This window comes from Puma concolor, chromosome A2 (assembly GCF_028749965.1).
Source record: "Puma concolor isolate L17-30 chromosome A2, mPumCon1.1.hap2, whole genome shotgun sequence".
Taxonomy (NCBI): domain Eukaryota; kingdom Metazoa; phylum Chordata; class Mammalia; order Carnivora; family Felidae; genus Puma; species Puma concolor.
Genome location: NC_141668.1, coordinates 77,948,259 through 77,972,372, shown reverse-complemented (window position 1 = coordinate 77,972,372; position 24,114 = coordinate 77,948,259). Strand labels below are relative to the sequence as shown.

Genomic DNA, 24,114 nt, shown 5'->3' with positions numbered 1-24,114 from the left:
ATGTATCAGTTCTAGCAGACTTTTGGTGGAGTCTATCGGATTTTCCATGTATAATATCATGTCATCTGCAAAGAGCGAAAGCTTGACTTCATCTTTGCCAATTTTGACGCCTTTGATTTCCTTTTGTTGTCTGATTGCTGATGCTAGAACTTCCAGCACTATGTTAAACAACAGCGGTGAGAGTGGGCATCCCTGTCGTGTTCCTGATCTCAGGGAAAAAGCTCTCAGTTTTTCCCCGTTGAGGATGATGTTAGCTGTGGGCTTTTCATAAATGGCTTTAATGATCTTTAAGTATGTTCCTTCTATCCCGACTTTCTCAAGGGTTTTTATTAAGAAAGGGTGCTGGATTTTGTCAAAGGCCTTTTCTGCATCGATTGACAGGATCATATGGTTTTTCTCTTTTTTTTTGTTAATGTGATGTATCACGTTGATTGATTTGCGAATGTTGAACCAGCCCTGCATCCCAGGAATGAATCCCACTTGATCATGGTGAATAATTCTTTTTATATGCCGTTGAATTCGATTTGCTAGTATCTTATTGAGAATTTTTGCATCCATATTCATCAGGGATATTGGCCGGTAGTTCTCTTTTTTTACTGGGTCTCTGTCTGGTTTAGGAATCAAAGTAATACTGGCTTCATAGAATGAGTCTGGAAGTTTTCCTTCCCTTTCTATTTCTTGGAATAGCTTGAGAAGGATAGGTATTATCTCTGCTTTAAACGTCTGGTAGAACTCCCCTGGGAAGCCATCTGGTCCTGGACTCTTATTTGTTGGGAGATTTTTGATAACCGATTCAATTTCTTCGCTGGTTATGGGTCTGTTCAAGCTTTCTATTTCCTCCTGATTGAGTTTTGGAAGAGTGTGGGTGTTCAGGAATTTGTCCATTTCTTCTAGGTTGTCCAATTTGTTGGCATATAATTTTTCATAGTATTCCCTGATAATTGTTTGTATCTCTGAGGGATTGGTTGTAATAATTCCATTTTCATTCATGATTTTATCTATTTGGGTCATCTCCCTTTTCTTTTTGAGAAGCCTGGCTAGAGGTTTGTCAATTTTGTTTATTTTCTCAAAAAACCAACTCTTGGTTTCGTTGATCTGCTCTACAGTTTTTTTAGATTCTATATTGTTTATTTCTGCTCTGATCTTTATTATTTCTCTTCTTCTGCTGGGTTTAGGCTGCCTTTGCTGTTCTGCTTCTAGTTCCTTTAGGTGTGCTGTTAGATTTTGTATTTGGGATTTTTCTTGTTTCTTGAGATAGGCCTGGATTGCAATGTATTTTCCTCTCAGGACTGCCTTCGCTGCATCCCAAAGCGTTTGGATTGTTGTATTTTCATTTTCGTTTGTTTCCATATATTTTTTAATTTCTTCTCTAATTGCCTGGTTGACCCACTCATTCGTTAGTAGGGTGTTCTTTAACCTCCATGCTTTTGGAGGTTTTCCAGACTTTTTTCTGTGGTTGATTTCAAGCTTCATAGCGTTGTGGTCTGAAAGTATGCATGGTATGATTTCAATTCTTGTAAACTTATGAAGGGCTGTTTTGTGACCCAGTATATGATCTATCTTGGAGAATGTTCCGTGTGCACTCGAGAAGAAAGTATATTCTGTTGCTTTGGGATGCAGAGTTCTAAATATATCTGTCAAGTCCATCTGATCCAATGTCTCATTCAGGGCCCTTGTTTCTTTATTGATCGTGTGTCTAGATGATCTATCCATTTCTGTAAGTGGGGTGTTAAAGTCCCCTGCAATTACCACATTCTTATCAATAAGGTTGCTTGTGTTTATGAGTAATTGTTTTATATATTTGGGCGCTCCGGTATTCGGCGCATAGACATTTATAATTGTTAGCTCTTCCTGATGGATAGACCCTGTCACTATTATATAATGTCCTTCTTCATCTCTTGTTACAGCCTTTAATTTAAAGTCTAGTTTGTCTGATATAAGGATGGCTACTCCAGCTTTCTTTTGGCTTCCAGTAGCATGATAAATAGTTCTCCATCCCCTCACTCTCAATCTAAAGGTGTCCTCGGGTCTAAAATGAGTCTCTTGTAGACAGCAAATAGATGGGTCTTGTTTTTTTATCCATTCTGATACCCTATGTCTTTTGGTTGGCGCATTTAATCCATTTACATTCAGTGTTATTATAGAAAGATATGGGTTTAGAATCATTGTGATGTCTGTATGTTTTATGCTTGTAGTGATGTCTCTGGTACTTTGTCTCACAGGGTCCCCCTTAGGATCTCTTGGAGGGCTGGTTTAGTGGTGACAAATTCCTTCAGTTTTTGTTTGTTTGGGAAGACCTTTATCTCTCCTTCTATTCTAAATGAGAGACTTGCTGGATAAAGGATTCTCGGCTGCATATTTTTTCTGTCTAGCACCCTGAAAATCTCGTGCCAATTCTTTCTGGCCTGCCAAGTTTCAAAAGAGAGATCAGTCACGAGTCTTATAGGTCTCCCTTTATATGTGAGGGCACGTTTACCCCTTGCTGCTTTCAGAATTTTCTCTTTATCCTTGTATTTTGCCAGTTTCACTATGATATGTCGTGCAGAAGATCGATTCAAGTTACGTCTGAAGGGAGTTCTCTGTGCCTCTTGGATTTCAATGCCTTTTTCCTTCCCCACTTCAGGGAAGTTCTCAGCTATTATTTCTTCAAGTACCCCTTCAGCACCTTTCCCTCTCTCTTCCTCCTCTGGGATACCAATGATGCGTATATTATTTCTTTTTAGTGTATCACTTAGTTCTCTAATTTTCCCCTCATATTCCTGGATTTTTTTATCTCTCTTTTTCTCAGCTTCCTCTTTTTCCATAACTTTATCTTCTAGTTCACCTATTCTCTCCTCTGCCTCTTCAATGCGAGCCGTGGTGGTTTCCATTTTGTTATGCATTTCGTTTAAAGCGTTTTTCAGCTCCTCGTGACTGTTCCTTAGTCCCTTGATCTCTGTAGCAAGAGATTCTCTGCTGTCAGCTATACTGTTTTCAAGCCCAGCGATTAATTTTATGACTATTATTCTAAATTCACTTTCTGTTATATTATTTAAATCCTTTTTGATCAGCTCATTAGCTGTTGTTATTTCCTGGAGATTCTTCTGAGGGGAATTCTTCCGCTTGGTCATTTTGGATAGTCCCTGGCGTGGTGAGGACCTGCAGGGCACTTCCCCTGTGCTGTGGTGTATAACTGGAGTTGGTGGGCGGAGCCGCAGTCAGACCTGATGTCTCCTCCCAGCCCACCGCTGTGGCCACAGTCAGACTGGTGCGTGCCTTCTCTTCCCCTCTCCTAGGGGCGGGATTCACTGTGGGGTGGGGTGGTCTGTCTGGGCTACTTGCACACTGCCAGGCTTGTGATGCTGGGGATCTGGCGTCTTAGCTGGGGTGGGTAGGCAAGGTGCACAGGGGCAGGAGGGGCAGGCTTAGCTTGCTTCTCCTTAGGTGATCCACTTCAGGAGGGGCCCTGTGGCAGCAGGAGGGAGTCAGATCCGCTGCCGGAGGTTTGGCTCCGCAGAAGCGCAGAGTTGGGTGTTTGCGCGGATCGAGCAAGTTCCCTGGCAGGAACTGGTTCTCTTTGGGATTTTGGCTGGGGGATGGGCGGGGAAGATGGCGCTGGCGAGCGCCTTTGTTCCCCACCAAACTGAGCTCTGTCGTCCGGTGGCTCAGCAGCTCTCCTTCCCTTTGTCCTCCAGCCTTCCCGCTTTCTGAGCAGAGCTGTTAACTTATGACCTCCCAGACGCTAAGTCGCGCTTGCTGTGGGAACACAGTCCGTCAGGCCCCTCCGCTTTTTGCAAGCCAGACTCGGGGGCTCTGCTTGGCCGGCGAGCCGCCCCTCCGCCCCGGCTCCCTCCCACCAGTCCGTGGAGCGCGCACCGCCTCGCCGCCCTTCCTACACTCTTCCGTGGGCCTCTTGTCTGTGCTTGGCTCCGGCGACTCCGTTCTGCTAATCCTCTGGTGGTTTTCTGGGTTATTTAGGCAGGTGTAGGTGGAATCTAAGTGATCAGCAGGACGCGCGGTGAGCCCAGCGTCCTCCTACGCCGCCATCTTCCTCCGATCCTCTAAAATAAGATTTTAAAAGGAGCTTTTGTTGAATGAATATTTGTAATGTAGCATTTTGCGTTTATTAAATTTTAATATAAACAGATTTACATATAGTAACTAACATTTTCATTTGCAATAATAATTTAAGTCAGGCAGACAATACATAGAACAGAAAACCTTTGGATTTTTTTTTTCAGAAAAGCAGAAGTTGAATATTTCCTCAGTGTATTATTAAGCATAAAGTATGGAGTTCATATTTGATAGGTCTTGGCAACTGAGTATATATGATAAAAATATATAGAGGCGCTTGGGTGGCTCAGTTGATTGACTTTGGATCAGATCGTGATCTCACAGTTCACGACTTCAAGCCCCGTGTTGGGCTCTGTGCTGACAGGTCAGAGCCTGGAGCCTGCTTCAGATTCTGTGTTTCCCTCTCTCTCTATCCCTCTCTGGCTCATGCTCTGTCTCTGTCTCTCTCTGTCTCCCTCTCACCCTCTCTTTCAAAAATAAATAAAACAATAAAAAAGAAATTTATAAATAAATTTAAATGTCTGCAGGCATGTCTATCTATCTATCATCTATCTATCTATCTATCTATCTATCTATCTATCTATCTATCTATCTATCTATCATACAACCCTTCGATTGTATATATTCCTCATTTGGCTGTTGGGTTGCTCTTAGAATAATATATTGAATAACAGTATGGGCTATGAGATTCAGGTTTCTTGGGTTCAAAATTTAAATTTAAACCACCTCTATGCCTTTTGACTGTTTCATTATCTGTAAAATTGGGGCTGTACTTGTATCAATTCATATGGTTCTTAGAGGCTTTCAAAGATGCAGTTAGAGGTAAAGCTCATACATAGTGCTAGGAACAGAGCAAGTATTCTTTACATTATTTTTGAAGCTGTGGTTAAGAATTTGTATGAATTGTATGTATGTTAGCTGATGGATTTGAGGCATGTGTGAAATAATGAGAAATATGTATATATAATGATCCTTGCCCCTGGTTCCTGACACAGAGCTCCTAAATCCCTAGGAATTTCCTGGATGCTGGCAGTGTCTTTTGTTCAAATGAGGTGACTTTTGGTGGACTCCTGGATGTGAGCTGGTCCTCAGAAAGACCAAACCATAATTAGAAGCTTGGAATTTTCAACCCCATCTCCCATTCTCCAGAGTGGGCATAGGGGCTGGAAATGGAGTTAATGATTGATCACACCTATATGATGAAGCCTCCATAAAAATCCCCAAAGTAAGAGGTTAGGAGAGCTTTTGGGTTGGTGAACACATCTACCTGCTGGGATGGTGGTGGAGTCCAACACCACAGGGACAGAAACTCTTGTGCTCGGGATCCTAAAATGCCTCAGTGTATCTCTTCATCTGGCTGTTCACCTGTATCCTTTATCATATTCTTTATTATATAAAGAACTGGTAAACGGAAGTGTTTCCTTGAGTTCTTTGAGCTATTCTAGCAAATAATCAATTCCAAGCAGGGGGTCATGGGAACCAAGTTTGAGAAGTTGTGGGTAAGCTAGGAACATTCTACTTGGGCTTGGTATCTGAAGTGGGGGTGGGACAGTCTTGTGAGACTGAGCCCTTACCCCATGGGGTTTGCACTAATTCTTTTTAGTGTCAAAACTGAATTGAATTGTAGGATCCCCAGCTGGTGTCACAGAAGACTGCTTGGTGTGGGGAACAAAACCCACCCATCTGGTGTCAGAAGCGTTGTGAGTGTGGTAGTAGTTTGAAAGAAAAAGAGAAACACTTAGGAGAAGTGAATCTTTTCCTACTCAGCATGTAAAATGCTTTCTTAAAATTAGATCACTAAAACCATCAGATTTTTAAAAATACCATACACAAAGAAACTTTCTCCAAAATTCTTGATCTGTAAATGAGTTATTTAATGGTAGATGCTGAATGAACCTCATGAAATAGACTGCTATAAAATGGCCACTTGAAGACTGTAGTTGTGGCTTTTAAAATTATTTTATTTCAAACTTATTTTATTCCAGCTCAGAATTTCTTGCTCAAATTAATGACTCATGATTTGAGAGGACTTGAGCAACACCTGGATTGCTTCTTGCTTTGTGTAACAGCCAACTTTTCTAATGCTTTACTTCTCTACTCCCAACAACACTAAAGGCTCTGGGATGGTCAGATTTATAATATATCATGACTTTAGCCCTTGCACAGTGGTTGATCATAGCAGGTATTTTGACCCCAGTGCTTTAACTGCAAGGGCATTTTGACTGTGTTGTCTTCTGTTGAGACGACATTCAGTCAATATCAAAGGAAAAAAAAAAATGACGTAATTAGAAATACACAGAAGCATTGGTTTAGAAATTCCAGATACTTAGTAGGCATGTGATAGTCATTGTTGTGTGTGTAATGTATTGGGCAACAAGTCAAATGTACATTAGAAACTATTCAGTGAATGTGGAAGCACATTTTTTAAGGATATGGAATTTTTAATGATTCCTTTAGATCAATAATGGAAAACAGATTTTTCTGGCAAAGTATATTGCCTCTCCAGAATGAAACGGTTACCCCTGAGGCTAAGAGATAAAGTTACATATAAACAACTATGTTTTTTTTGTAAGCCCTGATCAGATCCACTGTGTCTTCTGGTAGCATTTTCCCTCTTTACACTGCAGTGTTTACACTATGTCTTAAACTTTTTATTTACACACAACACAGTTAACTTCTTTCTTATAAATAAAAGAACAGTTGCTAATTTCCTTTTAATTTTATATTTTAAAGAAAATTACTTTATATTTATGAATAAAGTGGATTGTTTTAATGCTCAACTCAGAGTATATTTTATTTATTTATTTATTTATTTATTTATTTATTTATTTATTAATGTTTATTTATTTTTGACACAGAGAGAGAGCATGAGCGTGGGAGGGGCAGAGAGAGAGGGAGACACAGAATCCGAAGCAGGCTCCAGGCTCTGAGTTGTCAGCACAGAGCCCGATGTGGGGCTTGAACTCACAGACAGCGAGATCATGAACTGAGCCAAAGTCGGACGCTCAACTGACTGAGCCACCTAGGCGCCCCTCAGAATATATTTTATACTTAGTTAATAATTGGTGTTCTTTTGGCACATTGATATTGCACATTATTGGAAATGAGCAATTCTCTATTTAATTCCCATTTGCAAATATAAATACTTTCTATACCTTTTTTTGATACTATAAATGTAAATACATTCAATGTCCATGCTGGAGTATTAGGGTCCAAGGTCTGTACATGTACAGGCAATCTTACGAATGATTTAATGGCACAGCAAGAGTGGTGAGATAATATATAATTTTAGAGGAATTATATTTAGTAAATATCAGTCAACCACCAGGAAGTTTGTAAAGATAGATTTCTGTAGCTTCAGTTACTCTACATCCAAACTTCAAAGTGTTCAAAGTTATGACATGAACTTAACAGAAATATTTCATCTACCAGCAACTTAGCCGCTCTTCCGATAAAATAATAATGGACAAATTAGAACCAAACCAGGACATATGTAGAACAATGGAATTATAGCTAGAATATGGCAACCTACGATCTTGGATTTATAAAGGAAGTATTCATCTCTCTTGATTTCTATGTAGGCAGATGTGGTAAAAATTTCTTTTTATATATACATATATAAAATACATATAATATACAATATATTGTATAATGCATAATATTGTATATTATGCATTATACATATAATATACATGTAATATACAATATATTGTATAATGCATAATATTGTATATTATATTGTATTGATTGTATATTGAGTGTTCTCTCAAGCCCAAAGAAGGGAGTAGGATCCATTGTCTCTTATTGAGGATGGGGCATAAATTGGGGATAAATCACATAGGACAGAATAAATAATAACAGTATCAAATGCTAAGTCAGAGCTACTTTGTGGGAGAAGAAACCACACTACCATGGCCATAATTGAATTCTGGCTCCACATTTACTAGCTGCGTAACATTGGTTAAGTTATTTAGACTATATCATCCCTTGGTTTTTGATTCTGTAAAGTAGAGATGGGGTAATTGTGAATATTAGATGAGATAATGAATGTAAGATGTCTAGAATAATATCCAAGTCATTATAGATGATCAGTAAATAGTCTCCATAAATGAGCAAAGTATCCCTAAAAAATTTGTTAGGGATATAGCAACAACTCAGGCTCAGTCTTTTCCTTCAAATAGCTTATAATTCATTAGGTGCAGGTAGGCTTAAAAATTTTCTAAAAATACAAGAAACTATAAAACAGGCATGTTGAGTTTTACCTGAAGGCTTAGGGGAAAGAAAGCATTCATCAGAATGGTATTGCTTAAACCGAGTATTTAAAGGTGAGTTGTCTCTTAAACAGACTGTAGAGATAGGGGAGGATGTGATAGTGGTAATCCAGGTAGAAGGAGCAAGTTCAAAGAACTATAGTTTCATTTTGGTAAATCCTGATGTGTGAGAAGGTGACTTGGTAAATGCTAAGGATGACAAGTTAAATGGGGGTCAGATCATGTATGGTCTTACATTTTGTGTTGGGCAGTATGAGTTTCATCCAAGGAAGTCATTGGAGCCCTTCAGCTGGAGAAGTGACATGATCATATTTCATTGGAAAAATATGTTTGTAGCAATATGAAATATATATTAGAGATGGGCAAGAGTAGAGGCAGAGAGACCAGTTAGAAGTTGAATGTAGCTGTCCAGCTGAGATAACATGACTTCCTGAACTAATCTGTTAGAATTCGGTGTGTAAGAGAAGTGGGCTAAAGGAAAGAAGGTGTTTTAAGTATAAAATCAATTTTGTTGAATAAGAGAAGTGAGTGTGTCCAGAAAAGAGAAGGAATCAGTTGTGTCAGATGTTAAGAAGATGTTGGGTAAAATGAGACCAAAGAGAATTAGAATTTTGACCAGATTGCACATACATACATACACATATGTTCTTTATGGATGGAGGTCTAGGCAGCTTAGTGGCAATTATAATAATAGATGTTTTGGGGAGGACAGAGTATGGAAAGACTTTTACTTTCTGCATTTATAATGAATTATATTCATTACTGAAAAAAAAAACAGAAAAATGAGGAATTCAAAAAAAGGGAGAAAATAATATATTTTGTTCGCTTTATTTGTGTTTAAAGCACGGGTGTTATGAGTGATTGACTATCTCTTATGGTAAAACTAGTGGGGTACAAATTTGGGTCATTTGAGACCTGAAATTATCTTGAAAACATGGATATGGACTTACCGCGTTCTCATTGCTTGGTGTTTTATCAGAGATTTTATGAGGGCCACATGAAACCTTTATTTTCAGTTTGGAATTATTTAATGAGAACTTTAAAATAGTATAACTAAACCTAGGAATTAAACATATAGAGGATTATGTTTACATTTTCCATTAGTACAGCAATAAAAGTACGCATTTAATTCAGGGGAGGGAAGGGTCTTGGGAATATTTGCCAGAGATGTTTTAGTGCCATGGTGAGCCTGGGCTGCGGGGGGCCTTGTGAGTGAATGGGAGGTGAGGATGTGGACAGAAAGTTGCATGTTCTGAAGGACTGGATGTGAAGTTTCCGTGAGGTACAAGCAGAGTTGCAGGCCAATGCCAGATGGACAGGATCCAGGTTCCTGAATTTGTTTACACCCCGAGAGAGAGCTGTGTATTTACAAGCTGTGCAGACAGAGCAGTGAAAGAGGGGACATGTGACAATGCAGAAGAGAGGGTAGAGAAATGGAACAAAGTCCTTGTGCCAGATGAGATGGGGGTGGGGGCAGCTGGATGGAGGTCACAGGTGGAGGGACTTGCCTGAAACAAGGCAAAGAAACATTTCAGCTTCTGAGACTTGAAAGGAAGAGTGAGGATGGGATCCTGATGTTTGTCACTCAGAGGGCAGGAAGTTGAAGGCCGTTCTTCCTGACAGCTCCAAATTCTCTGTGCCACAGAAACAAGGTCATCAGCAGAGAGGAGAGCTGGAGAGAAGAGGGGGTTGGTTAGCACTTGAGTAAAGGTGAAGAACTCTGTGTAGTTTCTGTGAGGACAGGGAGAAGGATGTGACCAGGGGAGGATAAAAGGTTTTGCCTCTGTTCCACCTGCATGACTATGTGGTTTTCTCTGGCCCCAGTCAGTTGTCTGGGCTGGGTGCAGAAATTCTTTTGAAAGGACGGGGGGGGGGGGGAAATCTGGTTTGACAGAAATGGAGGCTTCTTCAGTCTTCCAGTGTAGATGAAAAATAGAACACCCAGATCTGTATTCTCTCTTCTTATGTACAGTCTAACTATTTAGGTATATTTTAATGACTGAGCATGAAGCATTTGAATTCGCTCACTAAAAAAGATCATTTAATTGCCATCTTGGCTGAAGGAGATGTAGTGAGGCCTTAGGTAACCGATGTTATCTTTCTGACCTGTTTCTGAATGTGTCTGGTGCTTAAAATCAGTGTCCTCTTGTCTCTCTCATTATCTTTTTTTTTTTTTTTAACGTTTATTCATTTTTGAGAGACAGAGACAGAGTATGAGCAGGGGAGGGGCAGAGAGAGAGGGAGACATAGAATCTGAAGCAGGCTCCAGGCTCTGAGCTGTTAGCATAGAGCCCGACGTGCGGCTCAAACCCATGAACCATGAGATCATGACCTGAGCCAAAGTCGGACGCTCAACCGACTGAGCCACCCAGGCATCCCTCTCTCATTATCTTATAAATGACATAATTCCTGCTAGTTAACTGAGACCAGAATTCTTCCTCTCACTTTTACTACTTCATTGTTCTTTGACTTGTTCATCTGCACAACTCCAATGTTTAAATGGCTCTACTTTCTGTATGTCAGTCATTTCTTCCCCAAAAGACCCCAAAACAACACAGCATATTTCGGTGAATCTCACTTAATTTTGAGTCATATCTCTGTTGTCTTTCAAAATCTTTCTAGTGGTAAGGCGATTGCAAAAGTGATTTAAGGTGGGGGCCAACCAGCTATGGCCTGTGTGCCAACTCCAGACTGCTTCCTGGCTTTGGGATACATGGCCCACGCACTGAGGATGCATTTTACATTGTAAAACGGTTGAAAAAAAAATCAAAAGTAGGATAATGTTTCATGACGTGTGAAAATTACATGAAATTCAAATTTTAGTGTCCATAAATAAAGTTTTATTATGACATACCACACTCATTAATTTGTGTATTGTATAATACATAGGCTTCTTATAATGTCAGAACTGAGTGGTTGCTACAGAAATCTGTATTGCCTGCAAAGCCTAAAGCATTTACTATCTAGCCTTTTATGGAAAAAGTATGCTAACCCCTGTTTTAGAGGTGGTCTCTGGGTATGTTAGTATATGTTTAGCCTTTTTTTTCTTGCTCTTTAGTGGAGTTAAGTTATTTAAAGGAATAAAGGTTTGACACTTTACATGTTATGGTCCGGATATTGCCTCTGTCATTTATATGTTCACTTGATCTTTCTTGAATCCTTCCTAGGCTCATTGCCAGATGCTGTGAATCTAGTGATGGGAAGATGAATAAGTATAATATGCTACCATACAGTATATTACTCAGCTCTGGAGTCAGATAGCCTCATTTCAAATTCTGCCTCTATAACTTTCTTGCTCTATAAACTTAGACAAGCTCTTTTGGTTTTGTTATCTGTAAAATGGGATATTATCCATACTTCTCTCAGACCTCTGTTTTGACCCCTCTAATGAGATAATTCATGTAGTCCAATATCTGGCAATACATAGTAATTTCTTAGTGTTGTTGTTGTTAATAGATTGTAATAATTTATATGATGGGGAAGAACTCTGTTCTATAGAACTCATGAGACGAGGCCAGTTAAACCTTCTTGGGACTCTTCATCTTGCACCCATACATTTGGTTAGAGACACTATGCTTCTTTGAACACTATCAGAAAACTGGATTCTTGGCCACTGCCATGGGGTCCAATCTTTTGAACAGGTCACATTTCTTTCTGTTTTGAACCTGGCTTCCTCCTTTGAGACCTTGGCATTCTTTGGGAAAGCCCCCTAGAGCTCAGTGACAATCCTACACAAATCTCTGTGGTTAATAGAAATCCTTTAGAAGGAGGTTTTCTTTTTGTTGTTGTTGTTTTTCTCCACCAGTATAAATTTTTACTTTCACAAACCTGCATTGTTAGTAAGAACTGGGTCTTTAATTTATGGACCTACTTGCAGGTGAGATTTGTAGTGCCGAACCAAGTACCCACCTGCCTCTTTCTATTACTCCTAATTGATAAACACGTGATGGGAAAAATTAGCCCCACTTCAGATGTGCTTTCAAAACTCCAATTCTTCGTTGCTACTACAGCTGACTCTGGCCTCATAAATGTTTGAGTGAGACAGAAATAGGTGAGAGAGGTACCAAGGAAGATACTAGCAGGAAGTGGCATCAGAATTCTGTCTGTTAAAAATCATATCTAGGATTTGAAAGCTGTGGTGAGGACATTGTCACCACAAATGGAGAGCCTCTGCCTTTTGCATGGTACCAAAGTAGTTGATTTGAAATGGTGCCCAAGTTCATTGCTGATTTGCTTAGATTGTGGCACCTTCAATTATACAGAGACTCAAAATATTTTAATGAGTGGGGAACTTTTTGGTCTAAATCATTCTAATAACAATACAGTCATACATTTTAGTTTGAGTAACCAAGTCTGTCCTTAGCTGTTTTTGAATTATTTGTTGAATTTGGCAATGAAATTAACATAGTGACTAAGGGAAAGCAGTTTTGGAAAGAAAACTTGTTGAAACCTTGATATCATATAGGATATATGATCTTGGCAAGCCTTGTTTTTTGTTATTATAAGGTGGGATAATACGATTCATCTCCAGATATTGCATGGGTTTTATGAGTAAATCTGTATGAAGTTCCTGGCATATATTAAGCATTACCTAAATTGTAATCATTATATTATAAATGAGTTCTCTTTGTCTCTTTGCAAAGATGCAATCATTCTGTCAACCTCTTTTATTCAGAATAATTTATCTTGGAAAACTTTAATCTATCAGTGCAAACCACCACTTAACTATGTGTTAAAATGGATTTTTGACAACAATATTCTATCACAAAACTGGCTTTTCAGACAAAAAAGGACTTATATCCTTATTAAACATTACAGAGTAAGAAATAACATTTAAATGAATAAGAAACATATCCTCTTGACTTAGTGGATAGCTTGGCAGAATTTTAAATAGTTAATTTTTAAAGATTATAACCTTGGGGTGCCTAGGTGGGTCAGTCGGTTAAGCTTCTGACTTCGGCTTAGGTCATGATCTCATGGTTCGTGGGTTCAGGCTCTGAGTTGGGCTCTGTGCTGACAGCTCAGAGCATGGACCCTGCTTTGGATTCTGTATCTCCCTCTCTCTCTGCCCCTCCCCTGCTCTCTCTCTCTCTCTCTCTCTCTCTCTCGCTCAAAAATAAATAACATTAAACAAATTTTAAAAAGATTATAACCTTGAAAAATAACTGGGTTTTAAGGTGATGGCTTAGTTACTTGGAGTACAACCATATCAGGTTGAAAAACGATGTTACTGACAAGTCAGGAACCTAAAAGAATCAATGGTGATTAATAATAAAGTGTGTGGCTGTTGTCATTTTTCTTCACTGTACAAAAACTTGTACTTCACAAGACAGGAATGGGAAGCTGGCTGTAATTAAACATTTATATAGATTTATTTTAATGCCTGGCTCCATGGATGGCCCTAGCAATGTAATCTGTGGCGGAGGAATATAATATAGTACATCCACGAGAATGGAAAGTTGTCCCACAGTTTATGGCCACAGTCTCAAAGGAAAGACTTATTAAAAATTCATGAATGGTTCTAAGTAAAATGTAATAAAATCTATCTCTAAATTGTAAAATACCTTTCCCCCCAAGTTTATGTAGTTGCCATTCATTAGGAAATAGTAAAATTATGTTTATCACATTTTTTTTCCCGAAGCAAACAAGATTTGTCACTAAATATACAGCAAATATTATTAATAAAGTGCTTACTGTGTGCCAAACACTATTCTTGTGAACCAAACTGACAGTGAACAAAGCAGGCAGAAATCTCTTCTGGATTTCTACATTCTTATGGACAGAGGCAGACAATAATATTGATGTGTATGTCTGTATGTATGTTATAGGAGAGCAAAATTTGCCATCCCAAAATATGCCTCTTTGGCTTGTGGATTATTTTAGGCTGATTATTTTTAAATAAAAGAAGACTCAAGAATTTTTTTTCCTTTCCTTTCCTTTCCTTTTTCTTTTTTTTTTAATTTTTTAATTTTTTTGCCTTCTCACCTAACTGCCCACAAGTATTTAGACAGAGGAACTTCTCCAAGGTGGGAGCTATAGATAACTACAGTATAGATAACTACAGTATAATATGAACAGATATGATAGATAGGAAGGAACCTAGCAAGGCCTGTTTGATCAAAGTCCTATGTCCTATTGTTTCTGAATGGCCCAACAAATATTCCTTTACCAAACGTTTACTCTTTCATCTTCCTATGAATTTTCTTCTTTCTCTTTGAAACCCCAGACTCCACCTCTTATGTATGTCCAGAATAACATACATACCTCATCTTGCCTGTCTTTGGCATCTCTTGTATTTAAGTGGATTCCCCAAAAGTACACAACTAAGTAATTTTTTTCAGGTTAACCTGTTTTGTGTCAGTTTAATTTTTAGACCAACCAAAAGAACCTCAAGAATAGAAGAAAAAATTATTCCTCCCCAACAGTGTGTATATATACATACATATCTGTTTGTGTTTGTATGTGTGTATACATGTTTAAATAGTGATAAGGACTATAAAGAAAAAGTAAATAAGAAAGGGTGATATGGAGGGGGTTTGCAGTTTTAAAGAGGGTCTGGAAAGTCTTCACTAAGAAGGTGGCATTTAAGCAGAGATTGGAAAACAATAAGGAGGGGTTCCTGGGTGGTCCAGTCGGTTAAGCATCAACCTCTTGGTTTCATGGTCATGATCTCATAGTTCGTGAGTTTGAGCCCCACATCGGGTTTCATGCTAACAGGGCAGAGCGTGCTTGGGATTCTCTCTCTTTCTCTCTCTGCCCCTCCCCAACCCCTTCTCTCTCTCTCTCTCTCTCTCTCTCTTTCAAAATAAACTTTAAAAAAATAAAGAATAAGAGTACAATAAGGAAATGCACACACAGATTTCTGAAGGATGTTTCAGGCAGTATGATCATAGCAAAGGCCATGAGGTGGCAGTAAACCTGGAGTGTGTGGTAAATGCCAAGTTGGCCAGGGTGGCTGGACTTAGGTTATAGAAGATGAAGCCCGGGAGGTCATGGTTGGGAAAAGTAGATCTTGTAAGTTCTTTTACATCACTGTAATGATTTTGAGTTTTATTCTTAGTGAGAGTAGGAACCATTGATCTCACAAGTGAAATGATTTAACATATTTTAAAAGGATTGCTCTGGTTGCAGTGTGGATCATAGAGTGTAAAGAGAAAGAAAGGAAGCAATGGGGCACTTAAGAGGCTTTTGCTATATATCAGGTGATATATAACAGCAGCTTGGACCCGGGTAGTAGTAGCTTAAGAGACAGAGACTGAGAGAGAGAGAGAGAGAGAGGGAGAGAGAGGGAGAGAAAGAGACAGAGAGAAAGAGAGAGAGAGAGAGAGAGAGAGAGAGAGAGAGAGAGAGAACGAGTGGGGGAGGGGCAGAGAGAGGGAGACATAGAATCCAAGGCAGGCTCCAGGCTCTGAGCTGTCAGCACACAGCTGGATGTGGGGTTCGAACTCATGAATTCTGAGATCATGACCTGTGCTGAAGTCAGACACGCAACTGACTAAGCCACCCAGGCACCTCTCCTTTTTCCCCCCAGGAATAAGTGTACCAGTTTTATTTTAAATGTTTCACTGTTAACAAAGCTGCAGTAAACATCTTTGTAAGTATATGTACACATACACAGGTATGTTTTTAGGGTAGACACTTATGAGTAGAATTGCTGGATTATAGTCTTCACATTTAAGTTTTGGGAGGGGGGATTATGGGAGAGATCCAAGAATCCCTAGGGGAGCCTGAAGCCGCAGAATCAGGAGAAGGTTGAATTCTGGATATATTTTCAAAATAGAACCTACAGATTTGCTGAGTATATGTGAGATACACATTTCCTTCCTCAAGTATTTGAAGGGTGGGGTTGTCAATTACTGAGGGGAAGTTAATGGTGGAAAAAATTGGGGGGTAAGGTCAAGAGCACAGTTTTAAAATGCTTATTTGGAATAGTATGCAATTGAGTTGGTAGTTGGCTATAGAGGTCTGGATTTCAAGGAGAAATCCATGCTGGAAATACAGATATATAGATAATGAGTCTTAGGTGCCTGCATAGTATTTAAACCAGTGAAACTCTCTGGTGAGATCACTAAAGGAATAATGGTTACTAGAGAAAAGAGAAGGTTCAAGGGCCCTTCCTTGGCACAGTCCTAAATTTCTGGTAGTGTTTCTCAACTTTGGCTGCAAGTAGAATTACCAAGAGACCTTAAAAATAAATACTGATGCATGGGTCCCACCTCTAAAGGTTAAGAGTTAATTGTGCTGGTCAAGGTGCTGCCAGGGTGTCATGGAAGTGACATCACATCACTTTTGCTGTATTCTGTTCATTAGGAGCAAGTCTCTAGGTCAAATCCATACTCAAGAGGAGAGGCTTGTACAAGGGCATGAACATCAGGCAGTGGGGATCATTGAGAGTAATCTTTAAAAGCAGTCTACCAGAAATAGGTATAAGTTTATTTTAGTACATCTTTGAAAAAAACTCATTTTTTAGCTTAAACTATAATGATATAATTTTCATTTTTATAATAAATTCATATTTATAAATATATATTGATCTTAATATATTAAGTCAGAAAGATTAATAATAAAAGTATACTTGAATATTGCAATAAATAAAGATGATATAAATTATATACACTTGGAAAATGTATCTATATCAATGACACTGTGTGTGTTAACATTATGTGCTGTTTCCTACTACTGGTATTAATGCTCCCTTGGCTATTATAAAAAAGAGAATCATAAACCACTAGGTTCTGCCCGTTAGCAACTTCTAAAAAGTATAATTCAAAAATATTCTCTAGACGCCATCAAAAATGACATTTGAGAACTAAGAGACAATGATCTATGTATTGAATCTTTATTTTGCTGAAAATCAGGAATAGTGAACTGCTGTAGCAGCAATTATAACAGCTGTAGAATTACAGAGTGAAATCCTCCTTCCTTCCTAAGCAGCTGCCAAGTTTGAATATTAATTATCATATTATGCCTGGCCCAAATAAAGGATGTAGTAAGAGAATGGATTTGAAGAAAAATGTTCATGGGGGATTTTATGGAGAAATTTTGAAATAGAGAAGGCTTTTGCCAGTATTATTTATTATGAGGTTTTTTTTTCTGTTTTTGAGTCCTAGAGGGACAATCATCTTATTCCTCTTGCATATTCCTCAAGAGAATATAATCCCATGAAAATAGATTTAAGATTATGACCTAAAATCTGAAACATTTAGACTGAGCTCTGTGAAAGAGAAGAAAAGCACCTATAAGCGCCTATCATCAGTGAAATTTTAGTTCCGTTTTTTTAATGACAGTCTGGGAGTGAGTCTATGCCAAACCCCAAAAACATACTCAGCACGTAAAGATGGCTGTGCTGTAGAGAGAATCCAGACTGAACACGGGAACCATGTGCATAGGGCTCTGATTGTGGATCTTTGAAATATAAATGTGATCTATATCTATCTATATAATCATATTTATAGAACGACGAGAAAGGACTAAGACACCTTTTCTTTCCTATTTCACTGTTCTCTCACTGGGAAGGACCAGCAGCAAATCTTATGTCAGATGCAAATGTTTAACTATGAAATTGAAAATTAGATCTATACTAAATACTCTTGTCCCTTTATCAAATGCTCTTGGCCAACTGTGAATTACATGGCATCAGCCTTTTATAAAAGCCAGAAATCAAAGGGTCCTTCCTCTTCCAATTTCTCTCATGCTTTATGGCCAGTCTGTAACTGAAGTCTGTAGACCTTGTTTTTCCAAAATGTCTTTCAAATTTCTTCGCTCTTCTCCATCTTCACTATAAAAAAACCAGTTCTGAACTACCACCACTTGTTTGCTCAGGTCATTGCAATAGTGAGGTGAATTATGTAACTTAAGTCCTGTTTTTATTGGCATCAGAAAAGAAAGGACTTGAGATTAGACATGGTATGCAGTCAAATAATCGCCACAGAAGGTTAGGTCTTGGAAGCCATCTTACTGAGTCTGTCACTTAAAAATGAGGAAACCGTGGTCCCGGGAAAAGTCTTGTCAGAGTTTATTTAGTTACTTACTGTCAGAGCAACAGATAGCTTTTCTTCAGAATGCCAACTCCACACGCCTGCATCGGAATTAGAGGGAAAGGAAGCAGGATATGCTTTTGATTAGTAACGTTGGGTTTGGAATTAAGAGGCCTGGCCTTGATGCTTGGTGCCGCCACTTCCTAATTCTGTGGTGTTGGGTGATTTTCTAAATATTTGTTCTATTTTTTGCTTTAGTATCTTACCCTCAGGCATGTGATCCCTCCTCAGCTTCTTCACAGGGTTAGTTTAAATATCAAATGCTACAACATAAGGAAAGTACTGGCACAATGTTTGATGCACACTAAGCATTCAGTGTGTCCTTAAGTTATATATATTTTTTGTTCAAGATTCAAAAGGCATAAGACATGTGAATGATTTTTTTCAAATTGTGATCCAAATATTACATTGTTTCACAGGTGGAAAGGTCTTTTTAAAAAAATTTTTACAAGTGTTTATTCATTTTGGAGAGTGAGAGAGTGCCAGCAAGGGAGAGGTGGAGAGAGAGGGAGACATAGAATCTGAACCAGGCTCCGCGCTGTTGATGCAAAGCCCGACATGGGGTTTGAAACCATGAGTGGTGAGATCATGACCTGAGCCAAAGTCACATGCTCAACTGGCTGTGCCATCCAGGTGCCCAAGCTGGAAAAGATCTCAAACCTAACATCTTAATTATGCAAATGAGGAAACTGACGTCTAGAGGCTTGTGATGATATGTCCAAGGTTATATAGTTAGTTAATGCTGTGATGTATACAAGAGAGGCTCCAATTCTTACAAAGATCCTTTAGGGGGATACACACCCACATTCCCTTCCTCTGTCTATCAGTCTTATCAGTGACATGGCTTGCACAATCAATTTATTTTGAACTCTACCAAGGCAATCCGTTTGCATGATGCAGATAACACACATCTTTGTAGCAGTTTGACAAAGTATAAATAAATGGCTTGTAATAAATTGTCACTATGTAATAGCTCAACAAACTTAGAACCTTTATCTTGGTTTTGCAGGAAGTTAAATGAGATTTTCTTCAGTCTATTTCATCTTTAAATCATTGTATTTATTTCACCACATAAGTAAAATAAGAGATAAGTACAAGGTAAATTGAGGACTGAAATTTAAGAACCAGAGATGATGGTTTCCTATTCTTTAAGCAGATTTTATATCATATTTGAAAGCATAAATAAAAATTCATATTGAACATGAAATAGACATTATATAATAATGAAAGTGTGACAGTTGGGGAAAAATTACCTGAGAATCTGGGCAATATGCCTAGACCAGAGAGACCACTTTTTGAAAGAAGAACAACATTTCTGTGAGCTCAAAGCTTCCCCATAAAACATCATCCTGATTGGATTGATTCTCTAAGAAGTAATAAGCCAATGAGTCTACAGCAGGGTTACTAAAAAGATAGCTACACAAAATACTATGGGCTACAGTTTAATTACAATTACATTTGACTTAAAAAGGCCCCTTCTCATAAGCCCCCCTCTTTTTTTTTCTAATGAATCACTTGTCAGTATAAATCTCTGCTTTCTAAATAGGGTATCCATGAAATTTATAATCCAGGGGACCAAAGGAATAAACCAGAACTGTGCTGGACAAACTGTGGTTAATGTTGATCCTATCTCTGCTATGGAAATAACCAGTTAGAATAATATGTAACTGGGAAATGGATGAAGTTTACTTTGTCTTTTCCTTTTTACGGTCTTTACACCTTGTCTGATGTTTTCTTTCTGTGTTCTTGACTCTCCTGACACTCCATCCAGTCCTACCATCTCCTGGTAGGGTTTCACATGCCAATATTGTTCTCTTTTCAGATGAGAGCTGCTATTGTCCTCAGTGCTTAGTTTTTAGCAACGTATCTGGGTCCTGATCTAGTAAACCAGTTCACATGGTATAGATCATAACTTGGTGCAGAGGAAAACCATTCAATGTTTGAACTCTGGTTCCCTATGCTAGCTGTGTGGTTCTAAGAATGTTTTCTAAACTGTGATTTCTTTGTAAATTTCTGTATGATAGCTATTTATGAGCTTAAGTTGGAAGACTGCATGCCTTTCTAGATACCCAACTTGGAGAGCTATGAACTTCAGAATCTGTTCTCTACCCCATTTTTATGAGCTTCAGCCAACATTTTATCTCCCAAACCAAATTGTTGTTTTTCATGGAACATCATTCCTTCCATTCGTTTTGCTCCTTTGCTTGGAGCTAGTTGCACTTGCACTTCTCCAGGGTCTGAGGTATAAACAGAGGAAAGACATTGTACGATTGTAATTCTTGTATCTTAAAGATTAATATTTGGCTTGACTGTGATATCAGGCACCAAGATATTGACTTAAGTGCCATACATTGCTGAGGCTCACCAGAAGACAGAAAAGGGTCTTCTAAGGTATTCCCTGTCAAAGAGAAGGGATTGCATTCTTATGAGAATGGTATGAGAAAGGTATTTTTTCTCTTTTTAAATGATTCTTCAGAATGTTTATTTGCGAGCTTTAGAATTAAAAAAAAATTTTTCCCCCATTACCCCTAAAGGCATCAAGACATCAATAAAATCTATAGCATTGTGTGAAACATTAATTTCTGTTTTCTTTTAAGTGACCATGGAACTTAAGAGGGTGTTGTTACTAAAAAACATGATCTTGGCACTCAAAACAATACCGAATTTAAGAATTTCTTTCAAGAATTAAATGAAATACTGCCAGTACCAGGTATATGAATCATGGGGTTTCTTCTTCTCAGTATTTTTTTGCATCCCATCTGAGTTTTCATTTCAAGTGAAAGATACTGGAAAATGATCTTGTAGTACTTAATGGGGACCATTTCAAAGCACCTGACAGAGTTTTGGAGAGATACATTCAGGCTCAGAGAGGCCAAAATTGCTTTTCTCCCAATAAAACTTTTATTATGAAAAAATTTCAAACATACAGGAAGGTTGAAAGGATTGTGTGGTGAACACCCATAGTCCTCATGTAGATTCAGATTCTACAATTAATATTTTTCTATATTTGCTTATCTATGGATATTTGCATAACTGTCCATCTACCCTAATCTCTACCTACCTGTCTCAGTTTTTAAATGGAATTTCAAAAGGAGTTATAGACATTTGTACACTTAATTCTAACTTAATTAATGTATATAATCAATGGGTTCTATACTTGTTATGTTGCTATTTTTAATATACATACATATATAACATTTTCTATATAGGGAAATGCATATATCTCAAGTGTACCATTTGATGAGGTTTGACAAATGCATACACAGGTGCGATCCAAACTCCTATCAAGATACTGAATATTATAAGGACTCCAGAAAATTCTGTGGTAAGTCAGCACTTCTACCCCTCACACTCAGGATGTAATCCTCATGCTGGGTTTTTACTATTAAGATAAGTTTTGTTTTTCTGGTAGAAGTTCATATAAGTGAATCCAATCTGTGTACCCTCTTTTGTGTCTGGCTTCTTTCACTCTGCATAATGTTTCTGAGATTCGTCCATGTTGTTGCGAGTATCAGCAGTTCAGTCTGCTTTATTGCCAATACTAAAGAATTGCCTTTTGAAAGCTCCTGTAATTTTATCTCTGCTCAAGAGTAAAGCCAATGATTTAAGAAACCAAACAAGCAAAGGGGGGAAAAACAGAGAGAGAGAGAGAGAGAGAGAGAGAGAGAGAGAGAGAGAGAGACAAAGCAAGAAACAGACCCTTAACTATAGAGAACAAACTGATGGTTACCAGAGAGGAGGTTGCTGGGGGGAAGGGAGAAATAAATGATGGGATTAAGGAGTGTACTTGTCATGATAAGCACTGAGTGATGTATGGAATTGTTGAATCCCTATATTGTACACTTGAAACTAATATAACACTGTATGTTAACTGACTGGAATTGAAATAAAAACTTGAAAAAATACATAAAAATAAAAAACAAAAACAGGTTATAAAACAAAATAAAAGGAATAAAACCAATCAATAACTTTTTTTAAGCAGGGTGCGGAAAAAATGATAGGTAGATTTTTTTCTCACCGAATTTTCACATATTAGGATCTGCTCTCTCAGGGTGTTTTTCTTAGTTGTCCTTCAGACTTTACCTTTCACTTGTGCTTTCTACAACAGGAATTTGCTCAGTAGGTAAAGCACTTGATTATTTCATGGGGTTGAAAATATTTAGCCTTCCTTACTTGTTGTTTTTCTTTGCTCCCTCAATATACTTATCGTGTACAGACAGCTGTGGTAATACACAAGCTGCAGAAGAGGGAAAAACTAAACATACATGACTGTTTGCTTCTGTCGCTAAGCTGATGTGATAGTGGTGGGAGTATAGTCTCTTGATTGTAAGAATTTTTCCATTAGTTCCAATTCTAAGCCACCAAGAGCCTATGAAAAGAAAGCTTGACAAAGACCAGCCACATTTTGCCACTGACACTCACCGAGTATGGATAAATCTATGGCAGGAGTGAAAAAGAGAGATAAGCAACCAATTACCTACTGTAACACCAAGGATCTCAAACTGACTCTGGTTAAGTCCTAAACTTCTGTTAGAAGTATGTGCATATGTGAGAAAATTAAAGGACAGTTGTTGAGGTTATTGACAAATTAAAATAAAATGAAAAAAAAGTGTGCCTTGTCGAAGCTTATGAAAGCAATATATTTGACCCAATCAAATCAATGCTAGAGCGAGTTACCAACAATGAAGGAAAACGGGGACTGGAGAGGAGGAAACAAATTAAAAAAAAATCCTCCAAAAAGTTGTCTTCACCTCTGTGATAGAATTTTTGTCCAAAAAATTCCCTTTGCAAGTAAAAGAAAACAAAGCCCAACCTCTGTTGCCCCACACCTGTTCTTTTTGTTTGATTGGTGTTTTTCTGTTTGTTTTCTAAGTTTGGTGAAGGCATGTCCTTTTTCTTCTTTTTCTTTATTTTTGATTTCTGTATGCTTCAGAGAGATACTTTTGTAAAATAAATTAGTAGAAAAATGAAATATACAAAATAAATAATATGGGTCCATAGTTCTCATTAGATTAAACAGATAGAATCTTACTCTACCAAATAACTATAAAAGTTTAGAAACCCATCCTCTCAGCTCCTCCCCTATCCTGTTGTGGACCTGTAGTTAATAGTCATGGGCAGCACAGTGGGTAGTGCCGACTTACATCACCTCTTACTGTGTTTTGAAGGTTAGTGTCCCAGAAAAGAGAGAGAAGTTTGCACAAATTTATTCTTTACAATGACATTTACTGTCCCATTTCCGACTCCTGAATAGTTTATTGGTCATTATTAATACCTTCTCTATCATAAATCAATAACATGTTTAATTTTATAGTCAGGATAAATTTATAATTAACATGTTATGACAAGCCCATATTTTCAGTAAAGCAGAGTTCTTAGTACAGAATTATAATCTGAAAAATGATTGCCCTTCACAATAGAACTATTAAAAATACCATAATCAATGAATTTTTTATTTCTTTTTTTAAATGTTTATTTATTTTTGAAAGAGAGAGTGCAGGGGAGATGCAGAGAGAGAGGGAGACAGAGGATCTGAAACAGACTCCACGCTGACAGCACAGAGCCCGAGGTGGAGCTTGAACTCACAAACTATGAGATCATGACCTGAGCTCAAGCCAACGCTTAACCATCTCAGCCACCCAGGAGTCCCATCAATGATTTTTTTTTAAATAGACAGTCTCTTACGTATATGGCTGTTTTGATTTTCCTAAATACCTCGTCTATTAGGAAAAGATAAAGGGAGGATCTGTCAT

General features: G+C 38.1%; 1 protein-coding gene across 6 annotated transcripts in view; it reads left to right on the top strand.

Annotated features, from left to right (window-relative positions):
* The window catches only part of LOC147583279 (uncharacterized), a 401,534-nt gene that overhangs the window by 291,626 nt on the left and 85,794 nt on the right, over positions 1-24,114 (top strand). For all 6 annotated transcript variants that reach the window (XR_015248033.1, XR_015248034.1, XR_015248031.1 and 3 more), the window contains 2 exons: positions 20,959-21,071; positions 21,628-21,686. The gene's annotated coding sequence lies outside the window, so the exon portion shown is untranslated. The remainder of the gene's footprint in view (positions 1-20,958; positions 21,072-21,627; positions 21,687-24,114) is intronic.